General features: G+C 39.2%; 1 protein-coding gene and 1 long non-coding RNA gene across 3 annotated transcripts in view; one reads left to right on the top strand and one right to left on the bottom strand.

Annotated features, from left to right (window-relative positions):
• The window catches only part of DCC (DCC netrin 1 receptor), a 995,961-nt gene that overhangs the window by 5,415 nt on the left and 964,968 nt on the right, over nt 1-25,578 (bottom strand). The gene's annotated exons all lie outside the window — the stretch shown is intronic.
• Nucleotides 1,886-6,806, top strand: LOC139440310 (uncharacterized). The gene is made up of 5 exons (XR_011650443.1): nt 1,886-2,028; nt 4,102-4,209; nt 4,657-4,746; nt 5,514-5,564; nt 6,451-6,806. It is a non-coding gene; the product is annotated as an uncharacterized lncRNA (long non-coding RNA).

Raw genomic sequence — 25,578 nt, 5'->3', positions numbered from 1 at the left:
ATATAAGAATAGAGCATTATTTTAGAATTCATCACACTGTTCTACATAATTTCCTAATATTTGACTATTCTTTTGGTAGTTTTGCATGTAGTGGAATTACAGTTCTCATTTTAAAAGCATATTTGGATGATGTATTTTCTGCCCAGGATCCTAAACAGTTGGGTAGATCCACAGTGTACCCACTGTGTCTGAAACACTTGTACTATGACAATAAGACGCAGGTTATGCCTGAAGAGCACCATTACTCAAACCCATTAAAGAGAAGATCGTTATACTAATTGATTGTCTCTGGTGTCCAGACAATAGTTATACATTTAGAACTTACTGAGTGTTGAACATTATGCCATACACAGTGCATTTTGCAGAAGGAATTGAAGACATTGTTTTGGCTCAAAGTCTGTACAATGTGTTTAAACCTCAAGCGACTGCCTTTTCTCAAGTAGCATTCACACATTCAAAGAAATTTAGAATGCCAGAACCTCGTGGGCCCTTGGAGTTCACCTAATGACCTTCCCTTTATCTTATTGAAGAAAACACTGAGGTCCTTGGAGATTAAGAGATCAAGGAAGAATTAATTTCAATAAAATTCCAGTACAGGAGAATTTGAACAGTCTCTTAGAGTTCATATTACCAAGGTTTGTCTAACATTTTTCTTCCTTTTCCTAAATGGGGAATTAAAGAAAAGACTACAAGGGAAATTTCCCAGGAGAGAGTTATCAACAGCCAATAAGACAACTTAGGTCTCAAAATTACCCCTTAGTAGACAGGAACAGATGTTTTAAAACCTCCTGTATTGGGATGCTGACACTGTGATTCAGCTCTTGGGTGTGCACCAACTCTGACCTACATGGTGGACTTATGTTGGTATCTGGGTAGATTCAGCACTTTCTACTTTGAACCTCAGAAGCTTTAAGCTTGGACACAGGTGAAGGCTGACCCCTTACAAACTTACCAAGCTGTGCCTTTTCCTTCACTTATGCAGTTCACCATGGGTCACCGGCTCCTGTCCTGATTTCTAAGCTGCATCCTCTTCTTCCACCAGTCTATGACACATGCCTGAGTCCTTTACCTCTTGCCTGAGACCTTACCAGTGGTCTCCCCAAAAGGCTAAATTCTGAATCCATTTTATACATACAGCATTGAAACCAAAGAAATATCTTCATATCAAATAACCAGTCTCATGGCATAGAGTATGTTCATTTGGATAAGTAAGTGATAGCTGGGAGTTCAGTCTGATCTGAGGAGGACAATGAGAATGGTCTTGCTTCCCCTCACCTGCTGATGAATCGCTACTATTGGGAAACCAGTTATTCAGAGTCCATTCCTCCTACTGAAACTTTCTGGATATCAGTTGCACCTGGGGCTTTGTCCCACTTCCTCCACTGCTATCTGACCTTTTCTATACTGCCCTCAGAAGTGAGTTTAAAAGCCACTTTGTTTTTGGAGCCCCGCCTACCTTCTTTGTGTTCTTCACCTGCATAAGTTCCTTTAAGGCATCATAGCCTTTGCCTGGCCCAGTGGTGTTTTGACACATTGGTAGAAAGCCATGAATTGAAAACAGTAGCAATTAGAAAAAAACAAAACAAAACAACATTTTTTAAGGTATTAAACTCCTGTTCTTCAAAGTCAGGAAGTGATATAATTTTTGACAGCCTTTTCTATTTTTGTAGATCTAGGGAGTAGCCAACAGAGAAGACTTCATATTGACTCCTTCACTTTGGAGGACAGCACTTATACTGGTAATTGGTCAAAAAGTAAGTTAAATGAAACTTCTACAAATTTCAGAGCAATATATCAAGGCAAAAGAAAAGGAAAGATAAAAACTAGAAGAATCCTTTCCATGGTTCCCAACTGCTAATTTAATATAATCTTAGCCTGGCTATCAAGATTCCCTGTAATCGCTGTCAAATCTGAAGACTGACTTTGAGAACGTGAGCAAGAAAACCCATGCTGCATTGAGAGGAAGGCGAGTGAAGGAGAGATGAGGGGTTCCAATCCCGAAGACCAAGCTCATCTTTACTCTAAAAGGTTTGTGGTTTCCTATGTTATTTACTTTTCCCCCATGATAATAAGGTATATTGGATCTACACAATGAATCCCAAGGACAGAATGAGTGCTCAAGTCAATATCCAAATATCGAGGCACAGTCCTAGCCTGAGACTTAGGAGACCCAGTCCTATTTTTGTGACTTTGGCCCAATAGCTTAATTTCTTTGGGGCTTGATTTTTTATATCTATAAAGGTTAAACAATTTTTTTCTTTAAGCTATTAACTATCAAAATTATATAAGGAAGGAAAAAATAGCTATTCTAACTATACTGAAATTTACATTCAGATTTCTTCTCCTAAGGATTAAAGAAATTTTAGTTAATCCATTGGTAAAAATGAATCCAAAGAAATCTCCAGTAGGTTAACTCATAAATTAAAATAATTGGATTTTAAACTGGTATTTTCTAGAAAAAAATGTTTTATAGTTTTTCTTAAAATTATTTTAAAAAACCCCAGAACTATCATTGTTTTGCTTTTGTGTTTCAAGCAAAAACAGAGTTCAACTAAAAATCAGCATTAAATTACTATGAGTTTAAATGACACATGACTCATTGAGAAATTTAAATTTGTAAATGTTCAGTCTGAAAGGGCTATAATTTTCCCCCTACGTAGGGTGCATATTGAACACAAGTGTTTCGGGTGACCCTTGGGTGAAACACATGATGTTGATAGGCTAAATAAATGGGTTGACACTGATATACAAGCACAACTAATTCAGTGAGCATTGCTTTGGTTTTAATGTTATTCTGCGCAGCAGGACCCACTAAGGGGGGAAATAAGAGTGATGCTGGAGTTCTGAGATGGCCAGCAGTGTGCATATGGTGCAGATGAACAGCCTCAGCAGGGACTTACTGTTTTAAGCTTTATTTTCACAGTACAGTTATTAAACACATCATTTGCTCATTAGATACATAATATATGACTGCCAGGTGCAGACTCCCGTTAGCATCTCCCTACAGAGGGCTCTCCCTAGTAAAATGATTCTTGGTGAGAAATGTTAGATTAACCTGCAGTGGTAATGGAGTGAACAGACTTACCTGGGTCAAACCTGAGGCCAGTTTGTAGCATGATTTTGATTTTGATATAAATTTTACCATCTTTGCCTACTTTTTCCTATTTCCTGTCTCATTTTCCTTTCCTTTCCACCCTTAAAAATAAAGGTAACATGAGTAACTTTGAGGAGGCCTGGATTCTTCTTTCCACTCTTACCTATTTGGTGATGCCTGACAAATGAAGCAGCCTCTCTTGCTCGAGTTTCTATAGAAACTATGATGCTATTCTAACATGTTGTTATGATTAAGTACTCTGTGCTCAGGTTGTCTGCTGGCATATGGAAGTATCATGTAGTTGTACAGGGTCTGGCAGAAGTAACACCTGCTTGAGTGTGGTTGGTAGGGTAATAATACGGGTGTAATAATTTATAGTTTTAATTTGAACATTTCACCTAAAATGTCATATGGTGTGCTTGAATGTGATATTGTTATGTTACAGAATTACATACTTATGGCTTGTTGTAAAGGATTTTGTGCCCTGGCTGGTGTGGATTAAGTGCTGGCCTGAGAACAAAAGTGTCACTGGTTCGATTCCCAGTCTAGGGCACATGCCTGGGTTGTGGGCCAGGTCCCCAGTAGGGGGCATACGAGAGGCAACCACACATTGATGTGTCTCTCCCTCACTTTCCCCCACCCTTCCCTCTCTAAAAATAAATAAATAAAATCTTTTAAAAGAATAAAATAAAATCAAAAGGTTTTGCAATAAAAAGTGGTGTTATTTCTGCCAGACCCTGTATAAACTTCTTACCTGTAAGGAGCTTCTGAGGTTCTGAAAGAAATAAGACATATATATAAGGAAAACTTAGTAATACTCTCTGCCTTTTCATGGTCACACGTACTGAACAAAAGGGATCGAATTTCAAACATAAGTGTTGGCATTAATCTTTACGTATTTAGTCTACTATGTGCATTATATTGTAGCGATGATCAGTGTGCTTAAATGCGTTTCTGAGGACAGGAGCTGTGTGTTTTTCATCTGGCCTTTCTGTTTCTCCTCAAAGATAAAGGAAACACCAAGGACGTGTTAATGAGGTACTTCTGCCCATCTCCTCTCCCTTTCTACTGCTCTTCGCCTGTGAGATATAAGTGGGGACTATTCTGATTGACAAGTAAGTGACTTTCATTGCCACCTTTTTGTGAAGGTGAGAGGGTAAAATTAATGTGAAAATGGTCATTAGGCAAGTTCTTAAACCTGCCTGCCCTGTGACATAGAAGACCTACAACTCTACGGCCTTGAATGCTTTGAAGGCTGCATTTCTTAAAAAAACAAGGCAAGGCCTGACTCCAACAGAGCAAGTGGGTCTCTACTATCTGTTCTAGCTCACAGCTGGTGAGCCCACAGTCTGGTCTACAGGGATGGAGGAAGAGGCCCCCAGATGTTTTGCCTGGTTCTGCCAGAGGGCTATGATTCTCTTGGATCCCTGATTCCCATATGGTTAACATCCCTTTTTTTCTCTGTTATTTCCATTACCTGGAACAAGAAGGAGAAAGGGTGAAGTTAGGCACCCTCTCCCTCTCCCCTATGCCCACACTGTCCTTTATGTTCGTTAAAACAGGCCTTTCAAGACATGGTATCGCTCACATCTTCGAGGTGGGAAAGTCAAAGTTCAAAGAAGATAAGCAACTTGCTCAAAGCCACTCAGCTGGTAAGTGAGGTTGGACTACTGTTATTGTTCAAGTACATGTTCTTTCTTAGACAAAAAAAAATAAAAATAAAATCTACAAAGTAGGCATTGATGGAAAGACAAGTGAAGTGGACAAGACACTCTTAATACTGGAAAGGGAAGGAGAGGGAGGGAGAAAAGGAGGGGATACAGCAGTGACAGTATGGGGTGGTAGTGGGTGATGGCGAGGAGGTAGGACGAGGAATGAACTGACATATCCCTGCTCACTTATTTGTTGTGATTCCAGATAAACTTGTTTCTATCTAAGTGGTAATATAAATGACATTCCATCGCAGAAGTGAAAACTTCTGACATCCTGGGGAAAAGTAATAAATATAATACAGGGTTTTAAAGTTTGCCTGTTTGAATACCACAAAGGGTGAAGATTGTCTTCAAATATCTTTCCTCTTTTTGTGCCCCTTCTTCCTTTTGAGGTACTGTCCCTCCCATACTGTCTGCCATTTCCTTCTTTTTGTATGCACCCCATATGAGATATCATCCCCCCTACACCCATGATAGTAAAGATCCAATAACATAACTGTGACAAACTGTTAGTACCTTTTCATCATTTCCTTCTTGGGTTTGTTTACAATGTTCAAACTAAATACTAGAAAGGGCCATATCGAGAATGCTTTTCTACAAATGAGTCTTCTGTCACAATTGCACCTGGCTTAGGGGAGATGGTTTTGCTTCTTGGGGCACCTCTCAAATCTGATGCTAATATATTTTCCATCTTCTTTTATCTCTAGGCTATAAGGCATCCAGCTTCCTGGTCTGAACAATTAAATAATAGCAATCCAGTAAGTAATTTAATTACTGTTCTAAAGTCATAATAAGATCTAGTAGGCTTAATTATAGAGATATGACCTTTCTTTTTTAAAAATTTTTATTGTTATTCAATTATGGTTGTCTGCATTTTTCCCCATCCCTCCACACCACCCCAGCCGAACCCACCTCCCTCCCCCACTCTTACCCTCCCCCTTGATTTTGTCCATGTGTCTTTTATAGTAGTTCCTGTAAACCCCTCTCCCCACTGTCCCCTCCTCACTCCCCTATGGCTATTGTTAGATTGTTCTTAACTTCAGTGTCTCTGGTTATATTTTGTTTGCTTTTTTCTTTTGTTGATTATGTTTCAGTTAAAGGTGAGATCATATGGTATTTGTCCCTCACTGCCTGGCTTATTTCACTTAGCATAATGCTCTCCAGTTCCATCCATGCTGTTGCAAAGAGTAGGAGCTCCTTCTTTCTCTCTGCTGTGTAGAATTCCATTGTGTAAATGTACCACAGTTTTTTGATCCACTCATTTGCTGATGGGCACTTAAGTTGCTTAGTTCTACTTATTTGAGGTTTGTTGTGCCTTCATACCTTTGTGAATTGGAATCCAAGTCCTTAATTCACTGGCCACAACAGAAGCTACCCCACATTAATTGAAGAAAATAACAAAAATACTGGAGGAGAGCAAGTGACCAACTGTGTTGGAAACATGATTTAAATATTGTCCCAGATGGCTTTAAATCCACAAAAATTATGTATATAAAAGGTGTTCGTTTGCATTTTAAAATGAGTAAGAAGATGTAGTCTCATTTCTTTTATTCTTTCCTTTATATCTCTTGCTCTAGGGGACATATCAGTGAAAATATTGCTAGGTGGAATATCTGAAATTTTCCTCCCTATGTTCTCCTTTAGGACTTTTATGGTGTCACAACTTATAAAAAGCTTTTGCATGGTGAAGAAAACATCAGCAAAATGAAAAGGGAACCAACTGTATGGGAAAACAAATTTGCCACTGATACATCAGACAAGGGTTTGGTCTCCAAAATATACAAAGAACACACACAGCTCCACACCAGGAAGACAATTAAAAAATGGGCAAAGGACCTGAACAGACACTTCTCCAAGAAGGACCTACAGAGGGCCCAGAGACATATGAAAGGATGCTCGGCATCACTAATCATCAGACAGATGCAAATTAAAACCACAATGAGATACCACTTCTCACTGATCAGAATGGCTGTCATAAGCAAATCAACAAACAAAAAGTGTTGGAGAGGTTGTGGAGAAAAGGGAACCCTAATACACTGTTGATGGGAATGCAGACTGGTGCAGCCACTGTGGAAAACAGTATGGAATTTCCTCAAAAAACTAAATGTGGAGCTGCCTTTTGACCCAGCAATTCCACTGCTGGGATAATACCCTAAGAATCCTGAAACCCCAATTCAAAAGAACCTATGCACCCCAATGTTCACAGCAGTGTTATTTATAATAGCCAAGTGCTGGAAACAGCCTAAGTGCCCATCAGTAAACATGTGGATCAAAAAACTGTGGTACATTTACACGGTGGAATACAGAAAGAAAAAAATACAGCAGAAAAAAAAGAAGGAACTTCTACCTTTCATGACAGCATGGATAGATCTAGAGAGCATTATGCTAAATGAAATAAGCCAGGTGGTGAAAGACAAATACCATATGATCTCACCTATAAGTGGAACCTAATCAACAAAACAAATAAGCGAGCAAAACAGAACCAGAGACATGGAAATAAAGAACAAACTGACAGTGACCACAGGGAGGGAGGGGGTAAGGGGGGAAAGAAGGAGAAGGGTTAAGTCAAGGAACATGTGTAAAGGACTCATGGACAAGGACAAAGTGGGGTGGGGAGGATTGAATGTGGGAGGGGAATGGGCAGGGCAGGGGAGGAAAAATGGGGACACCTGTACTTGAACAACAATAAAAAAATTAAAAAAATAAAATGAGTATGAAAAACCTTACAGAAGGATTTAAAAGGAGGTAGAATTGATAAATAGTTATTTATGAAGTTTATGTTGAGAAAGAATGACTAAGCAAAAAATGGGTAAGAAGCCCTCCAAGACAAAACATTGTTTAATATATCTTTTTGTCATTAGGGCCCACATCAGTGCCTAATTCATAGAGTAGAACTCACATCATACTTTGTGAATTTATTCCTGGAAACAAGGCTGGACAGACAAAAGCCACAACAACAAAGCCAGAACAACAAAACCTACAGAAACTGCACTCAAAATTCTGCCTATTCCTGCTTCTCTTGATTTAGAAACCTCATAGAGCAAGGAAAGTTTCAGGAAAGTCATCGATGACCATGAAAAATGAGTTAATCAGTTCTGTATCTCTCCCTTTCTTTTGATCCTTCTCTGAGGTTCATACACCACATATTAACAAAAGACCAAAAACAAACCAAAACCAAAACTACAAACTCAAAATTAAACACCTGTTTTGCTTTTTAGTAGGCTCCCATAATTAAAGGTAAAAATGTGATTCCACATTTTTTCCATTACTCACGTTAAGGGGTCTACTTTAACTTGCTCTGTTGCTTGGCATGTCATGTCAGAATCAAAGGGCTTCTTAGTTAATTTCATGGATATTTGAAATAATCTTTATATATTTTGTTATAAAAGAGACATTTATATCCTCTGGCCAACTCTATTCTTTAATTTTCTTCTAACTTTCTACCGTATTGGCAACAAGAAGCAACAGGTTTGAGCACTTTATTATAATTACTGCAATTCAGATGTTTTGTGCTCCTGGGAAGAAAATTGTCAGTCCTATTCTTAATGAAAAATAGGCTTAAAAATCCCTCCTTTAGACCTGGCTGGTGTGGCTCAGTGGATTGAATGCTGGCCTGTGAACCAAAGGGTCACCGGTTCGATTCCCAGTCAGGTCACATGCCTGGACTGTGGGCCAGGTCCCCAGTGGGGGGCATGTGAGAGGCAACCATACACTGATGTTTCTCTCCCTCTGTTTCTCCATCCCTCCCCCTCTGTCTAAAAATAAAGAAAATCTTTTAAAAAATCCCTCCTTTATTATTATATTTTTGATGATATCCTATTGATCAAGCTTCAGAGAAACCACACTCTTAACTTTTAAGTAACATATGACACCACATAAAGTTTCCATATTATTTCATGAAAACATCAGGAAAATGAAGAAAGTGCGGATGTGCAGACATCGGCCTTCCATCCCTTTTTAATCAGGTACTCTGTAGGGTGTCACCGTCTCCCAAATTCAGCCACATTAGTATGCTGCAGATTCTATTTCTGGTCAATATTTCATATGCTGTATAAACATAATAATTTCCACTTTTTAAAAATCAATTTATTTTGTAAACATTGGGAATATTTTCTTTCCTAAAGACAATTTGATTATCACAGAGGATTCTGTCTTCATAGTACAGCCTTTATTACTCAGGACCAGATTTCTTAATATCCTGAAATAATTTATTTTTTATCTGGTTTCATCTTTAATAGAAGTCATCAAATCACACACACACTCATACACACACACACACACACTCATGTAGTTACAATGACTATAACCAGAAATATGACTTCCAGGTTACATTCTGAGGTGAGTGCATTGCCCATTTAACCCAATATCTTCCAAGTTTCACGTGAATCTCTCTCAGACTCACCAAAGCACAACATGAATGATATTTTCAAGGTGCAAGAACATGTTAAGATCTCAGAGAAACTTAGTCGATGAGGTATGGTTATATATTTTTACGATATTTTCCATCGTAAGAGTTACACACCATCACTACTTCCACCTCCCAGAACACATGCGCCGTTAAGGAAAACAAGTAGAGTGAGCATTACCATGTTTACCACTCACCAGCTTCTTTCCTGTACTTTGCTGCCGTGCTTCTAGGGCGTGGCCGACACATGCACTTCACCTATTTATAGATTCACCATGGCTCTCTCAGCCACCTGGCTTTTGCCCTCGCCAATCTATATAAATGTCAGATATAAAGGTCAAAAATACTCTCATAACTTTTCAGCCTAATGAGTATCTGCCCTGTTAACCTCTCCCTGGGAGTTTTTAGTAATTATGTTTCTTCAGTTCTAAGATTCACAGCAATAACACTGAAATCAAGACACTTCTTACAAGTGATTGTGTACCTTATAGTTTTATTTTTTTCTTTTAAAATTATGCAACTAAATCAATGGTAGGCTCCAAAGGCAATGGCATCTTTATATACTTGCTGAAGTGTTTAGAGGTAGAGCGAACTGATGTACATTAAGGTGGGTGGGTAGATGAATAAATATGTGGTAAAGAAAATATAAAATTTTAATTACAGAATCTAGGTGGTGGGTATATAGGAGTTTATGTACACTTTTTCTGAGCATTTGATATTTTATAAAAAAACACTAGAAGAAAAAAACCTAGGGCAACTTTTAATCAAGGAACTATTATATTTTAAACTGCCCTTTCCTTTAGAAACTCTCTCTTCTTGGCTTCTGAAAAATTATACCACCATTGTTCTCCTACCTCTGGTACCTGATCTTTACTTACTTGTGAAATGTGGATTTGCCCTAAGTTTCAGTTTTCAAATTTCTTATTTTCCCTCACATTCTGTCTCAGGGAGTTGTCATCTAATTCTGTCTACTGTATGCCAAAATTCTTAAATTTCTGAGAATGACTACACAATCTACTCTTCAGTTGTGACTTCACTCTTGAATCCTTAACACTTCACGATATTCATTATATATTTCCACACGGATGCCCCACTGCCCCTTCATGCCCAGCATACTTTGCAGTGTCTCCCACTCTCCCGTTCCTTTCTAGGAGTAACTTCTCAGCTCACTTCCCTCTTTCTGTTTGTTTATAACCATGTTCCTAAAGACATCAACAGAGTCACCTTGGACTTCACCTCCTCCCTCATATCCAATTATTCACTCAGCCACCTGTTTCTTCTTTTGAAATATAACTCTTGTGGCTGTCTCTTCCACCTGCTTTTCATTGCCATCAATCTACATCACACACTTTCTCAATCCTGGTTTGCTATTCCATCCTCCCAAAACACTACTCTGTTTTCATTCATCAAACCCTGCATTTTTTCAGCTTATTATCTCACGACTGTTAAAAAAAATCATCCACTCTAGCAAGACTGTTTTATCTACAGACCCTGAAAATATCTTGTATGAGGTACTTTCTCATCTGGGCTTTTACTTACTCTCTTTTTCTCCCTGATACACTTTTGTGATTCTTCAGCATTTGGGAAAGAGAATAAATATTATAGTCATGCAGAACTAGACTTATATCCTGCCCCTACCCTTTAATAACTGTAACCTTGGAGATGTTATTCAATTCTATACTCTGGGTTCAGCCCCTATAAATGGACATGGCCTACACTATATAGACAGTGTGGGATTTAAGGAAAAAGCTTGTGTAAAATGGCATTCTCCTTACTCTTTAGGTCATACACAACATAGACTTGGCAAAAGATAAACATTTAGGTATTATAAAATGATTTCCTTTTGCCTTGAACTGTCCAGAAATGCAATTTGCTGAAAATAGTCCATTCCCCAAAGATGCTACTTAACTGAGATTTTCTTCTTTATTTGCTGTGGAACTAAATGCCACTGAAAGTTTCTGACTAATCCTGTCATGCTGGGCCAAGAAGGAGAGCTCTTGGAGGCCACAATGTGGGAAATAATTTATGAGAAAAACATGTTTCTATGCAATGTTTCATGAACTCTTCAATATTCAATATATTCTACAGCACGACGTTTCTGAATATTTTATATCTATAGAATTATTGGAAGTAAAACTGTCATTGTTTGCAGATGACATGATAGTCATAGAAAACCCTATAGGCTCCACCAAACACTACTCAACCTAATAAGTGAATTTGGCAAAATAGCGGGATACAGTCAATATTCAGAGATCAAAGGCATTTTTGTACACCAACAATGAAATATCAGAAACAGAAACTAGGGCAAAAAAATCCCATTTACTATAGCAACAAGAGCAATAAAATACCTAGGCATAAACCTAACCAAGGAGGTAAAAGACCTGTACTCAGAAAACTACAGAACACTGAAGAAATAAACTAAGGAAGATACAAACAAATGGAAGGATATACTGTGTTCATGGATTGGAAGAATCAACACCATTAAAATGTCCATACTACCCAAAGCAATCTATAGATTCTACATAATCCCCATAAATACACTCATGACATATTTCACATATTTAGAACAAACATTTCAAAAATTTATATGGAACCAAAAACAACCCCAAGTAGCTGCAGTAATCTTAAGAAAGAAGAACAAAATGGGAAGAATCACAATACCTGATATCAAACTATACTACAAGGCCACTGTAATCAAAACAGTCTGGTACTAGCATAAGAACATACACCAATGGAACAGAACAAAAGCCCAGAAATAAACCCATGTCTCTGTAGTCAATTAATATTTGACAAAGGGGTCAGGAGCATAAAATGTAGTAATGCAGCCTCTTCAATAAATGATGTTGGGACATCTGGACGGCATGCAAAAAAAAGAAACTAAGCCACCAACTTGCACCATACATCAGAATAAACTTCTGGTTTAGAAGTTTAGAAGTTAGACTTCTTACATGATAGCCCAGGGCTCCAAGAGTGAATGTTCCAGCAAGCAAGGCAGGAACTGTGTGGTCTCTTATGAAAAATCCTCAGGAGCCAAACTGCCACTTCTGGATAGATATATGCAAAAAATATAAAGTGAAACCAGGCCACTTTCTTATACAAGAGTAAATGCAAAATAGATTAAAGGTTTAAATATGAGATCTAAAACCATAAACTCCTGGGAGAAAACATAGGCAGCAAACTCTTTGACCTTGTTCTTAGTAATATATTTTTTGAATATATCTCTTTGGGCAAGGGAAACCAAATTAAAAATAAACAAATAGGACTACATTAAATTAAAATTCTTTTCACAGCAAAGGAAACCATCAACAAAATGAAAAGACAACTGACTGAACGGCAGAAGATAATCACCGATGCTACATCCCATAAGGGGTCAATATTCAAAATTTATAAAAAGTCATACAAGTCAACATGAAAAAAAAAAAACCAGTTCAATTAAAAAATGGGCACAGAAACTAAATAGACATTTCTCCAAACAGGACAATAGCATATGAAAAGATGTTTGACGTCACTAATCACCAGAAAAATGCAAATTAAAACCACAATGATATATCACCTCATACCTGTCAGTACTTCTGTCCCTGAGAGAGCTGCCCCTCCAGCTGTCTCCCTGAAGCCAGACAATTCAGATGCTCTCCATATGTCCCTGGCACTTTTTGAGCTATTGTCCCTTTGCTGGAGCTTAGGGTGAGTGTTTGTGAGGGAGGGAGCCTGTGCTTGGACCCTTTTAAAGGATGCCTGGGACTACAGCAAGCCTCTGCCTCACCCAAGTGAAATCTCCGATGATTTTCATAGCCAGGTGGTCAGGGCTCTTTTTTCCCAGCACTGGTGGTCAGGGCCTGGGAGCCCACCTGGTGTGAGGCTGGGACCCCTCCTTCCTCAGGGGGGACCTCTACAGCCAAGATATCCCTCCCAGCTCATTCACATCTACGCTTGCCCAACAGTCTCGGTATGGCTTCTTCGTTATGTCCTTAGTTATAGGAGTTCTGTTCAGCCAGTCAAGGGTGGTGTTCTACAGTTTAGTTTTAATTCTGCTGATCAGAAAGTATTTTTAAGAATTATAGATATACTTTAAAACACATCAAAAATAAAATGGAACAGATGAGTTATCAATGAATTGAAGAAAATTTCCATGAAACAGGAGAACCAAGATGGCGGCGTAGGTAGACACACTGCGCCTCCTCGCCCAACCAGAACTGACAGAAAATCTAACGGCAAGGGGGACCGACACCAAGGAAATACGAAATAAACATTCTTCCAGACCGGTAGGAGGGGCGGAGACGGGCACCGGAGTGGAGAGGACTCACGTTGCTGTGGCGGGACTGAGACTGGCGGAGTGTGGGACCAACGGGGCAGGCAGTCCGAGCACTAGCAGACCCTGCAACCCTACATTTGTGCAGATAAACCGAGAGGGCCGGACTCAGAGTGGCAGAGAGCGGGGCAGGCAGAGCAGTGGGTAGCACCCCGGGTCCCCACATTCGCACACAGATAAACCAGGCAAACGGCGGGGAGCGAAGCAGACCGCACAACCTAGGGCTCCAGCTCAGGGAAATAAAGCCTCAAACCTCTGATTGAAAGCGCCCCTGGGGGTTGGGGAGGCAGCAGGAGAGACTCCCAGCCTCACGGGAGAGGTCGCTGGAGAGACCCACAGGGGCCTAAAGTGTGCACAAGCCCACCCACTGGGGAACCAGCACCAGAGGGGCCCAGTTTGATTGTGGGTATCGGAGTGAAAGACTGAAATCCGGAGGAGAGTGAGGCGGGCGCCACTGCTCCCTCTCCGCCTCTCCCCCACGTACAGCATCACAGCGCAGCAACCAGCGTTACCCCGCCCCGGTGAACACCTAAGGCTCTTCCCCTTAAAGTAACAGACTCACCAACACACACACAAAAAAGGCCCAAATGACAGAACACTTCAAAGCTCCAGAAAAAATACAACTAAGCGAGGAAGAGATGACCAACCTATCGGATGCACAGTTCAAAGCACTGGTTATCAAGATGCTCACAGAATTGGTTGAATCTGTTCAAAAAGTAGATGAAAAAATGAAGCCTATGCTAAGAGAAACAAAGGAAAATGTACAGGGAACCAATAGTGATGCGAAGGAAACTGGGACTCAAATCAACGGTGTGGACCAGAAGGAAGAAAGAAACATCCAACCAGAAAAGAATGAAGAAACAAGAACTCGGAAAAATGAGGAGAGGCTTAGGAACCTCCAGGACATCTCGAAACATTCCAACATCCAAATTATAGGGGTGCCAGAAGGAGAAGAGGAAGAACAAAAAATTGAAAACTTATTTGAACAAATAATGAAGGAGAACTTCCCTAATATGGCAAAGGAAATAGACTTCTGGGAAGTCCAGGAAGCTCAGAGAGTCCCAAAGAAGCTGGACCCAAGGAGGAACACACCAAGGCCCATCATAATTACATTACCCAAGATTAAACGCAAGGACCTACATCCAAGATTACTGTATCCAGCAAAGCTATCATTTAGAATGGAAGGGAGGATAAAGTGCTTCTCAGATAAGGTCAAGTTAAAGAAGTTCGTCATCACCAAGCCCTTATTATATGAAATGTTAAAGGGAGTTACCTAAGAAAAAGAAGATCAAAAATAGGAACAGTAAAAATGACAGCAAACTCACAGTTATTAACGACCACACCTAAAACAAAAACAAGAGCAAACTAGGCAAACAACTAGAACAGGAACAGAACCATAGAGATGGAGATCACATGGAGGGGTATCAATAGGGGAGTGGGAGGGGGAGAGGGGGGGAAAGGTACAGAGGATAAGTAGCATAGATGATAGGTGGAAAATAGACAGGGGGAGGGTAAAAATAGTGTAGGAAATGTAGAAGCCAAAGAACTTATAAGTATGACCCATGGACATGAACTATAGGGGGGAATGTGGGAGGGAGGGGGTGGGCAGGATGGAGTGGAGTTGGGGGGGAAATGGGACAACTGTAATAGCATAATCAATAAATATATTAAAAAAAATTTCCATGAAACATAGGCAATGTCAGCCTTTCTGTACCCCATCTCTGGGTAAATCTCTTGAATGCTCCATATTCTTTCAGCTCAATTAAATTCACCTGTTTGCAAATTAATACAATCAACTACTTTCATTATTGCCTCATAGGGTATTTAAGGAAGAGAGAATATTATTCTTTGACCACTCCAAATTCCTTCCCATAAAAATATTTGCAACAAATAGAGCAGTTTATCCCTTTATCTACTCCCTCTAGGTGAGACACTGGTGATTCGTTTTATTTCTCTTCTAATAATGAGTTTTCCATGGAGTCAATCACCTTGATGGCTATCTGTAATAGCACAACATTCTTTTGTGAGAGATGATTATATAAATTGAATGTAGTAGTATAATATGTGTGAGATAAAATAGACTATGGTAAATATGTTGTTTTTTTCTTGCACATCAATCTCTAATATTTTGGGGTTAATATATTTATATTTCAAGAGTCAGAATGCAATATCAGCATTTATAGAACTTGGCTCTGGAATATCCTTATTTGGAAATTTTTAAAAATTGTTGTAAAGCACATATAACAAAATTTATCATTTTAACCATTTTTAAGTGTACAGTTCAATAGCCTCAAGTACCCTCACGTGGTTGAACTACCATCGCCACCATCCACCTCCAGAACTTTTTTCTTCTTCTACAACTGAAACATGATACTTGTTACACAATTACTCCCCATTCCCCTATCTTCCCAGCTCCTGGCAACTACCATTCTACTCCTCTCTGTGTCTACAAATTTGGGTACTCTTAGTACCTCATCTGAGTGGAATCCTACACTATTTGTTTCTGTTTTTTTTTCTTTTTGTGATGGGCTTATTTCATTTAGCATGATGTCTTCAAGATTCATCCATGGTGTAGCATGTGTACAGATTTCATTCCCTTATAATATGGAATAATATTCCATTGTGTGTATAGACCACATTTTGTTTATTTTCCGTCCATTCATCTATGGACATTTGGGTTGTTTCCACCTTTCGGCTATTGTAAATAATGTTGCGATGAACGTTGGTGTGTACATATTTCTTCAAGACCATGCTTTTAATTCTTTTGGGTATATGCCTAGAAGTAGAATTGCTGGATTACATGGTAATGCATGTTTAATTTTTTTAATGAATCACCATAGTGTTATCCATAGTGGGTGCACTAGTCTACATTGCCACTAGCAATGCACAAGGGTTCCAATTTCTGTAGGTCCTTGGCAATCTTAAACATGTTTTTTTTTTTTTTCCCTCTAGGTGAAATGATTATGCATTGAAGATGGAAAATCTAGATGACCTTTAAAGCCCCACCCATCTTATCACCTGTGATGCATTGCCTTCCAGCAATAACTTATTGACTCGTTCTCTGCTTGATCAGAAGAGTTCATAACACTTTTATTAATATATGAGTTTCTCTTAAAGACAAGATTACACGGTCACAGGCCCAACTTAATCTCTCAGTGATTGTAGCAATATATTGTTCAATGCACGTGTGTCCATACGTTCTTCTGTTGACATTGTAAGAATGCAGTATCTGGAGGTTAGAGAGAGCACTACACTTATTTGGTGTTGGTGTACTGAAATGGGAAAATATAGGAGGGTCCTGTGTTGGGCTAATTCCCTCAAAACAGACCCTGATGTGAAGATTTCAGTAAAAGGAAGTTGGTATGAAGTGCTCCCAGGAGAATCCATTAGGGGAAGGGGGGACCAAGGAAAGAAGAAGGAGGTGAACCAAACAAGTGTCCACTATCTAAGGTGCAGCATTGTGGAGCAATGTCATTCCATGGAGAGTCAGCCACTTCCGCTGAGTCCTGGAGGGGAACTCTAGAAGACTAGGTGGAGCAGGGGGCATATCAGGGGAATATTAGGACAACTGTAATAGAAGAACAATAAATAAGTAAATAAGTAAATTTACTTGAAAGCTAAAAAAAAATTTTGGAAGCTAGTTCTGGGAAAAAAAAAAGGCTGTAGCCTATCTTATACTAGGGTTAGAAATAAGTCCACATCATCTTTGGGTTTTTGACAACTGTATAGATATTTAATCTAGTTTTCCAATTAGAAATAAAATTTTTCATTGATCCTTTATGAATATTTATTATGACAGAAACCTCTTTCAGAGATCCAAAATGGCGGAAGAGTTAGGGAAGCAACATTAAGCTCCTCCCAGGACCGGTCTGGAATTACATCTAATTGTTGAGAAAGCATCCTGAATAACCAAGGGAACACTAGCTGAAAAGAAGCCTTATAACCAAGGACAGACAGAAGAAACCACCTCACGAAACTGGTAGGGAGTGCAGAGGAGGCATGAGAGTGCCTGGCTGGGCTCCCATGAGCCACAGCTGAAGTTCCAGAGGGATATTTTAGTGGCCAGGCTTGGGGGTTCCTCTTGAGAAGTGTAGGGTCTAAACCCCAAGCTGGGCTCCCCAGCCTACAGCACCAGAGCCAGAAAGGAGCCCAGACAACATCAAGCTGTGAAAAGCAGCAAGGTTTCTGTCTACCAGGGAGAGACGGCAGCAGCCTTGGAATGCCTCATAAGATGTCAATGCACAAAACTTCATTTGCAGTCACTTATCTTCGCCTCCAGCAGAGGGAGGGCAGAGTGGACCAGAGATGGTTGCAGGAGTCTGGGGTTGGTAGCTGTGGGGAGAGAACTGAAGGAACAGCCACCAGGACCCCTGTGCTGAGTCATACCTTACACTGCGGTAGCATCTCTCAGGCAGAGCACTGCTTTCCCAGTGGCGTTAGCCTGAGGGGAAGCCATAGTCCCACCTGCAGTAATTACTCTGCCCCACCCTGTGGTGCTTACGCTGATTACTGCTTGATTAGTTTAACAACTGATCAGCTGAACAGCTGACTAATTAAAAAAACCAAGGATTTTAGCCCTGGCTGGTGTGGCTCAGTGGATTGAGCGCTGGCCTGTAACTCAAGGTCGCTGGTTAGAGTCTCAGGCAGGGCATATGCCTGGGTTGCAGGCCAGGTCCCCAAGTTTCTCTCATACATTGATGTTTCTCTCCTAGTCTTTCTCCCTTCCTTCCACTCTCTCTGAAAATAAATAAAATCTTTAAACCACCCCCCAAAGCTTTTATACAAAGAAGCAACCAACATGGGAAGACAAAGAAACAGACCCCAAATAAACAACAAGGGAATTCCCCAGAAGAACTAAAAGAAATGGAGGCAAGAAATTTATCATGTAGAGAGTTTAGAGTAATGATTATAAGGGTACTCAACAGCATGAAAAAAGACAGAAAAACCATAAAGAAAGGACCAGTCAGAAATAAAGAATGCAATATCTGAAATAAATACTGCACTGGAAGGAATAAACAGTAGGTCAGATGAAGCAGGTGATTGAATCAGTGATTTGGTAAACAAGGTAGAAAAAAACACCCAGGCAGAGCAGCAAAAATAAAAAATTATTTAAAAAAATGAGGAGGGCTTATTATAATATAGTCGTTCAGAAAAGCATGCTTTGGTTTCAGAAAATCCTAGGTTCAAATCCTTGCCCTGTCATTTCAATATAATAAGATACCGAATGAATTATTTTATCTTCTGCAATTCCAAGGTACCTCATAAGTAAATGGAGAGAAGTAATATTTTTCTCTTGTGTTTTTGTGAAGATTATTGAGAGAGTAAACTTACAGCTGAGTGCTTGCTAATGGTGATTTTCAGTAATAAAGTTTGCAAATGTCATTGTCATGGTTAGAATCGATTCGTTTTTCCTTGAGTAGCTACCAATGCCCAGCACATATTAGCCTTCATTGTTATATTAAAGAATATTGAAAATTGATGTCTATCATGATATTAAGTACTGGTTTGGGAAGATAAGTCATGTAAATGTGAAATATTTAATTAGGATCATACTACATACAGAAAAAAGTAGATAAAATCAGAGCTTTGACCCCGGAAAGAATTAGAGAAGGCACTGCTTGTGTGGCATCTGGTAGCTGTGCAATGGAGTTGGAGGAGGAGAGAGGGGATGGTCCTTGAGTGGTGGGCTTGGCCTCTGACTGGCAGAGGGCGCTGCAGGTGAGTTTTCAGTAACTGGATTATTCATGATCTGTCTAACCCAGTAACTCAAGGAGAGAGGTAAATATATAAGGTCTTTGTGCAGAAAATTCTTAAACATTAAAAATATCAAGAGACCTAGGAGAATTCATTTTAAACACTTTTCTCAGGGGCACTTTGCAATATTCTATCATGGTTCCTCTCTCTGAACTGGAAGTTGTCCAAATACTTGTGTACTGGTAGCTGACTGTATAGTACCTGTTTCCATTTAAGCTTAAAAGCTCCGGTGCAGAAAAAAACAAAACAAAGGAAAAACTTTTAATGTAGCCCTGGCTGGTGTGGCTCAGTGGATTGAGTGCCAGCCTGAGAACCAGAGGGTTGCCAGTTCAATTCCCAGTCTAGGGCACATGCCTGGGTCGTGGGCCAGGTCCCCAGTAGGGGGTGCGAGAGGCAACCACAAATTGATATTTCTCTTTTTCTCCCTCTCTTCCCCTCTCTACAAATAAATAAATAAAATCTTAAAAAAACCCTTTTAATGTAAAATAGTGGGGGAAGGGACATGGAGGGATGAGGGAGAGAGGAAGGTAGACTTTAATTGCTCAATCATTTATTGGATAAACAGGACCTTTTTCTTTAAAGATTCTCCTCTCTTCCACCCCCTCTTTACCACAACCAAACCTCCTTAAACACATATTTACTCCTTAGAATTATGTATAACCAATAAATGACTTATGATAATATTTTTTAGGATATGATGCAATACAACTTCTTCACTACTTAAAATAAACTTATCCTTTAATCACCTATTCTGTGATTTATATTATTGTTGTTTATCAGTTCATTTATGCACTGCCAGAAATATTTAAAAATATGTTTTACAGACCTGTGTGCCATTCATACTTGTGTGACACTCGTTAAATCTGAAATGGTCATTGAATGATGAGTCATCACTTGGTGACATGTGATGTGCTGTCCTTAGCATGCAGGAACACAGGGTGCCAAGAACAGGTGACTGCCTTCAAATGACAACCCATCCCAGTTTCCCACAGGAGCTCATCTTCTGGAGGAAATTTATCACTGAGAGTTGTGGCTCTGATCTATCACAATTCACTTAGGCCACAAAAACAAGAAGCAGTTTCAGAAATGGGACCTCTTTTAATACACTGACAAATACTAATCTAGCCAATTCCTTTATCAGGCATTTAAAAATTACACAAAGGCCCCAGGTGTTTCTACAGAAGATGGATAACTTAATTTTGCAGAATTTTATTAGAGTGGGGCAAAAGTGTTTAGTTCTTGGCCTTAAATTCTGGATGGGTGTCTCTGCAAAAAAAAAAAAAAATTGGAATTGCTCTCAAAAAACAAACAAAAATCAAAGCAAAACAAAATAAGATGTTGGTGTTTACATTCCCTAGCTGAGCCTAAACGCAGGTTGATGACAAAATGACAGAGTACGTGGTACTTGTTACAGATAAGGAGTAATTTGAGACTCGAACGAAAGCTACGAAACCGCTCACTACAAGAAATGCACACACACACAGAAATGTGACTTTAATTTCAAATGACTAACCAAACCCACTTCATCTGGGCATGAATCCCACATGAAGAACACATCTGCGCTAGATCCTCGCTCGTCAAAGTGTGATCTACAGAGAAGCAACGTCAGCATCCCCTGGAATCTTCTTAGAAATGCAGAGTCTCAGGCTCTCCTCCAGATCCACCAAACCAGAATCTGCATTCTAATAAAATCTGCAGGTGCTTCCTCAGCACATAAACTTTGAGAAGCCCTGATTTATAGCCATGTTCATGGAGAGTTTATTTGTATCTCAAATCATACTATAATATTCTCAATGAAACACAATACATTATGTTAATGAGAAGACAAAGATGTCGGTAAAGTCTTACATGTGTTCAAGGAATAACCTCCTTTTCCCACTTTCAACAGCTCACCTCCTGCTCCTCACCTCTTACACTTCCTTGCCCTGCTAGTTCTTTGCAGAAGGTTAGTTCTGGGAATAGCTACGTGGGAGGTTAAAGCTGAGATCTAGGGAATTCCATAGGCTTGGACACATTAAATTGGTTCATGGTGAGAAGCAATTCGGGAGATGCAGTGTTTATGAGCGAGAAGAAGTCAAACATGTTATCGCCAAATCTGCTCACTTAGTGGCTATAAATCCTTATTGGGTTTGAGGAGCAAACGTTCATAACAGTTGATGGAGACACAGATTAAGAAATTGGAAGGGAAATACTATTTATTGCAGTTTGATCATTTGAAGCTGCTCGTGGAAGATAGTTTCCTGGCTGTTGGATGAATTTATGATTTGAGGAAGACCTGTTCGAAGAGGCTGTGGCTCGCTCTAGGCTCGGGAAGGGATGTCCAGACAGCTGCTGGATACCAGCTGCTCTGCTCGGCTCTGCTCACCATTCAGTCTTCTGTGCCCGGGCCACTTCTATGGGCTGCCCTTTTCTGCTGCATGTATTTGTGGTGAAGTACAACACTTGGGAGTTAGGTCTTGTTTCACCAGCCATTGAACCATTCAAATGTATCGTAAATCTCTTCCCACATGATCCTTCTGCTTCTTAATATACGGTATTGGAGACCTTAGTGGGCGAAATTTATAAGGCAATGTGGTTCCTAATTATACCAAATGAGAAGTTCCTGAATTCAATGCTTACATTTTTAACTAGCATAACTCGTGTTAACATGCTCTGCCTCCTTAAAGAAAATGAAACCAATCCTTTCCAGATGAGATTTTTACTTCCCCCACTTACAGCTGTGGGGAATTGAAGCACCAACAGGTTAAATGACTTACTCAAGGCTAACCCAGCCAATAATTAGGGAGTCGGGTCCTAGTGGAGTTTTTACTTTTCCTCTATTAAGTATTGTTTCAGTCACATGTTGGCCCTGCTGGTGGGGAGACCCAGACCATTGGTGGAACTCTCCTCGTGCCAGCAGCGTCCTGCTTTTCATCCCACACCGCAGCCGGCCTCAGCTCAGGTCTGTGTGCATGCACGGCCTGTTTCTACGCCCTAACTAAGGTGCCACTCCAGGGAGTGGCCAAAAAACCCAAAAGAAACGAACACATCACTATGATACAAATGCAACGCCAACTGAAACTACAGGTTAAATTAGCAATCTCAGACTCTAAAGCTATACTAGGCTCACGCATTATTGTAGTGTAAGATATGCGGTTCCCATTCAAAATCGTGACTCAGGTGACCATAGAAGTAGAAGGATACAAACACCTGGGTAAGGAAACAGAACAGGTGAAAATATTTAAGAGAGCAATTTGGAGGAGATGTGAAGAGCAGTCATTTCAAGTTCCATTATTCTTATAAGCCTCTAATATGCAATTATGTTATAATATGCCTGTTATTTTGAAACCAGTTGGGCTTACTTATCATTGTTTTCACCAAACCACCCCCCCAAAAACAAAAACAAAAACACAAAGCTCGTTAAAATCTCCTTTACCACAAATGATAAAGGCATTCTCTCCTGGGAGTCCTGACATTCCAATAAATCGATTCTGGTGATAAGAACATGAACCCTGCAAGCCTATGATGAAAGTCAGAGTTGTAAAATACACAAGATGTTTAACATGGCACTTGGGTTCTTCGTTAAGTGTCTGCCAGGAACATAAAAGTTATAAGTGTTCAGAAGAAGTGAAGCTTTAAATGTTTTTACACATTCTCTTAGACGTAGTAGGCCACATCCTTAGAAATACTTGGCTGATGGGTAAATTCTCACTTTATTTTAATATCACAGACTTGTTTTCATTGTGCTCGATTTCTCACAACCCATTTTCAATAGTCCATTAACAGGGAGCTTTATGTGAACACTTATTTGTTTCTTTCAAAATTTCTCTCTGCTTCCAAAGAAAGCAACCAGAACCTGACACTAATTGATAAACTATAAAGAACTCCGTTAACTGCTTAGAATCCTTCTTCAAATAAAACTCTCTTTCTTACTTATACTATTTCAAAAAACAAAGAAAAAATACAAAGGGAATACACATGCTTATGTCTGCAGTAATTAAGATCATTAGAGTTTAGTATATTTCATACCTTTTAAAGAGAGAAGACTAATTTCACAGAGGAGAATAATTAGGATTGAGGAGAGTAAAATCAATTCCTTAACTGGCATGATAGAGAGATTAATCCTCAAGACTATATTTCCACTGAGCTTCACTGCCTGGTTTTAGGAACTAAGTGGATGTTATTCTTCTCTGTTGTACTGTGGGTGTCACTGTATGTCTGTTTATTTTCATAAAGTTAAATTATTAAATAGAATTTCCAGGGGTGGTGTTTTCATATTACTTTCCCACTCCACACAATGTAATTTTGCTTTTAGCATAAAGTGTTATTTATAGTTCAGAACACTTAGCATTTTCTAATCAAACGGACGTGTTTTGGAAATCATTTCACCTTCTCAATATCTAATCTTCAGTATCTAATATCTGGTACATTTATCATCAATATCTAATCTTTTCACTGACTCTCAAGTTGCCTTGTTTCACCTATAATCATCACTGGACTTAAAATTGAAGACCTGAATTAAATTTTTGGCTCTTACCTTTATTATTCGATTCTGAAAAGCTCAACAAACATTTACTGAGGGTCCATTATGTGTAAGGGTTTGTGTAAAGGCCCCAAGAAAAGTGCACATGATCCCGGAACAGTTACAAGTTAGTCAACCTCTCTGAATATCTCTCTCGGCATCTATAATGGTGAGTACAGTTGCCTGTCAGGTAGACGTGAATGCACTTGGAAAGGACCTCAAAGAACTATAAAAGGTGACGGAATTAAAGCATCAACCTTAATATTATCTAAGCAGATTTTAAAAAAGACACTTTGATTTACAAGATATTTTATAAATAACAAAATCTATATAATGGTAGTTAACAATGTGACTTATCAGGCTCTTAGGAAATGAGAAATGAATACTGGGAATATTTTCTGCTTTGAAAACAATCTGTTGCTCCCCCTCCCCCTCCCCATTCTCTGTTACCCACAAGGTCACCCACGCCCCAGTATAATCCAAGGATATTCTTCTTAAATTATATATTTCCAATTATGTAGTCTCCTAGGTCATAAAGGTTTGAAAATAGACTTCAACAATTTTTTATCTTACGATTATTTAGGTGACAAGTCAATACTTTAACCTTCAAGTTTAATTGTCTATTAAGTTGATAATTAGTCTCAATCATATACACGATATAACAATTCCTGGTGTAATATTTTCTTTTTTTGTAATTGGGAAAGAACTGATCAAAAGGACTCAAATGTTGACTTAACAGTGGTCATGTACTCCCTTCTCCAAAAAGTTTTATGCAATTCTGAAATAAATGCCAGCCATTTTGTTTTCAGTCTCATTGACCCTCACATTCTCTAAAGCACAATCTGATAATATTCTCATGTGCCTTAACTTTCATCTTCATTTCCTTCCTCCTTCTGCTCGTCCTTATTTTTATTACTGGACTCCACAGCCTCGGCTATCCTTAGGGCAGGATGCCGAAAGCAACAAATACAGCTGCCTGGCTCCTTGCCTTCTGTAAAGCCCTTTTGGCAGGTTGGTCAGGTGCTTTTAAGACAGATAGGGGCTGTTCCAGGGTGCTTGGCTCATCACTACTCCTGCTATTTTGTCTTTATTCCACCTAGCTTACATAAAAGAATAGGACCCTGACTCAAACATTAAGCTAAGTGAATCTACCTGTCCTAAATTTTTTTGATAAATATTTAATAATTAGGATCATCCAAGAAGCCCTTTTCTAGGGGAGAAAAAGTCAATCCAGGAATAAGTGTTCACATCACAAGAAGGCTAAATAAAATCATTTGTTTTTCTTCAATGTTATATTGTTTTGAATTCTTTCAATTTTAGCCGTTAGTTCAATTGTTGACCTTGGGCAAACTGCTTTACCTTTCAGGCCTCAGCTCTGTCATCTATTAATGAGGCAACAGCCACATAGCTTCCTCATAAAGAATTCTCTAGACATTGTTTCCCTCTCTGAGATAATAAGCAGAGGTCTTTTCTATTTATATACTGGAACACCATAATAGAAGAAATGGTAATTTATTAAAATACCAGGTAGTTTCCAGAGTCACAAATATTGGTGATATATAAGGCAAATTTAACTTAATTCCTTTTTACCAAGAGATAATTTAGGATGACTAGAACAAAGCAGGTCAAATTTCATCTATTAAACATACCATTGAGGAATAAGAATAGGACAATTGCAAGGAGCTACCAAAAGAAAACAAACAACCCCCCCCCCCACACAAGGAAGCTTACACATAAGATGAAATTTTAAAAGGTGATAGTTTAATTTCCCATGTGAGAACTGATTGGTGTTATCGGCTCTAG

The sequence above is a fragment of the Desmodus rotundus genome, chromosome 10 (assembly GCF_022682495.2).
Source record: "Desmodus rotundus isolate HL8 chromosome 10, HLdesRot8A.1, whole genome shotgun sequence".
NCBI classification, from domain to species: domain Eukaryota; kingdom Metazoa; phylum Chordata; class Mammalia; order Chiroptera; family Phyllostomidae; genus Desmodus; species Desmodus rotundus.
This window is presented reverse-complemented; position numbering and strand designations above follow the sequence as displayed.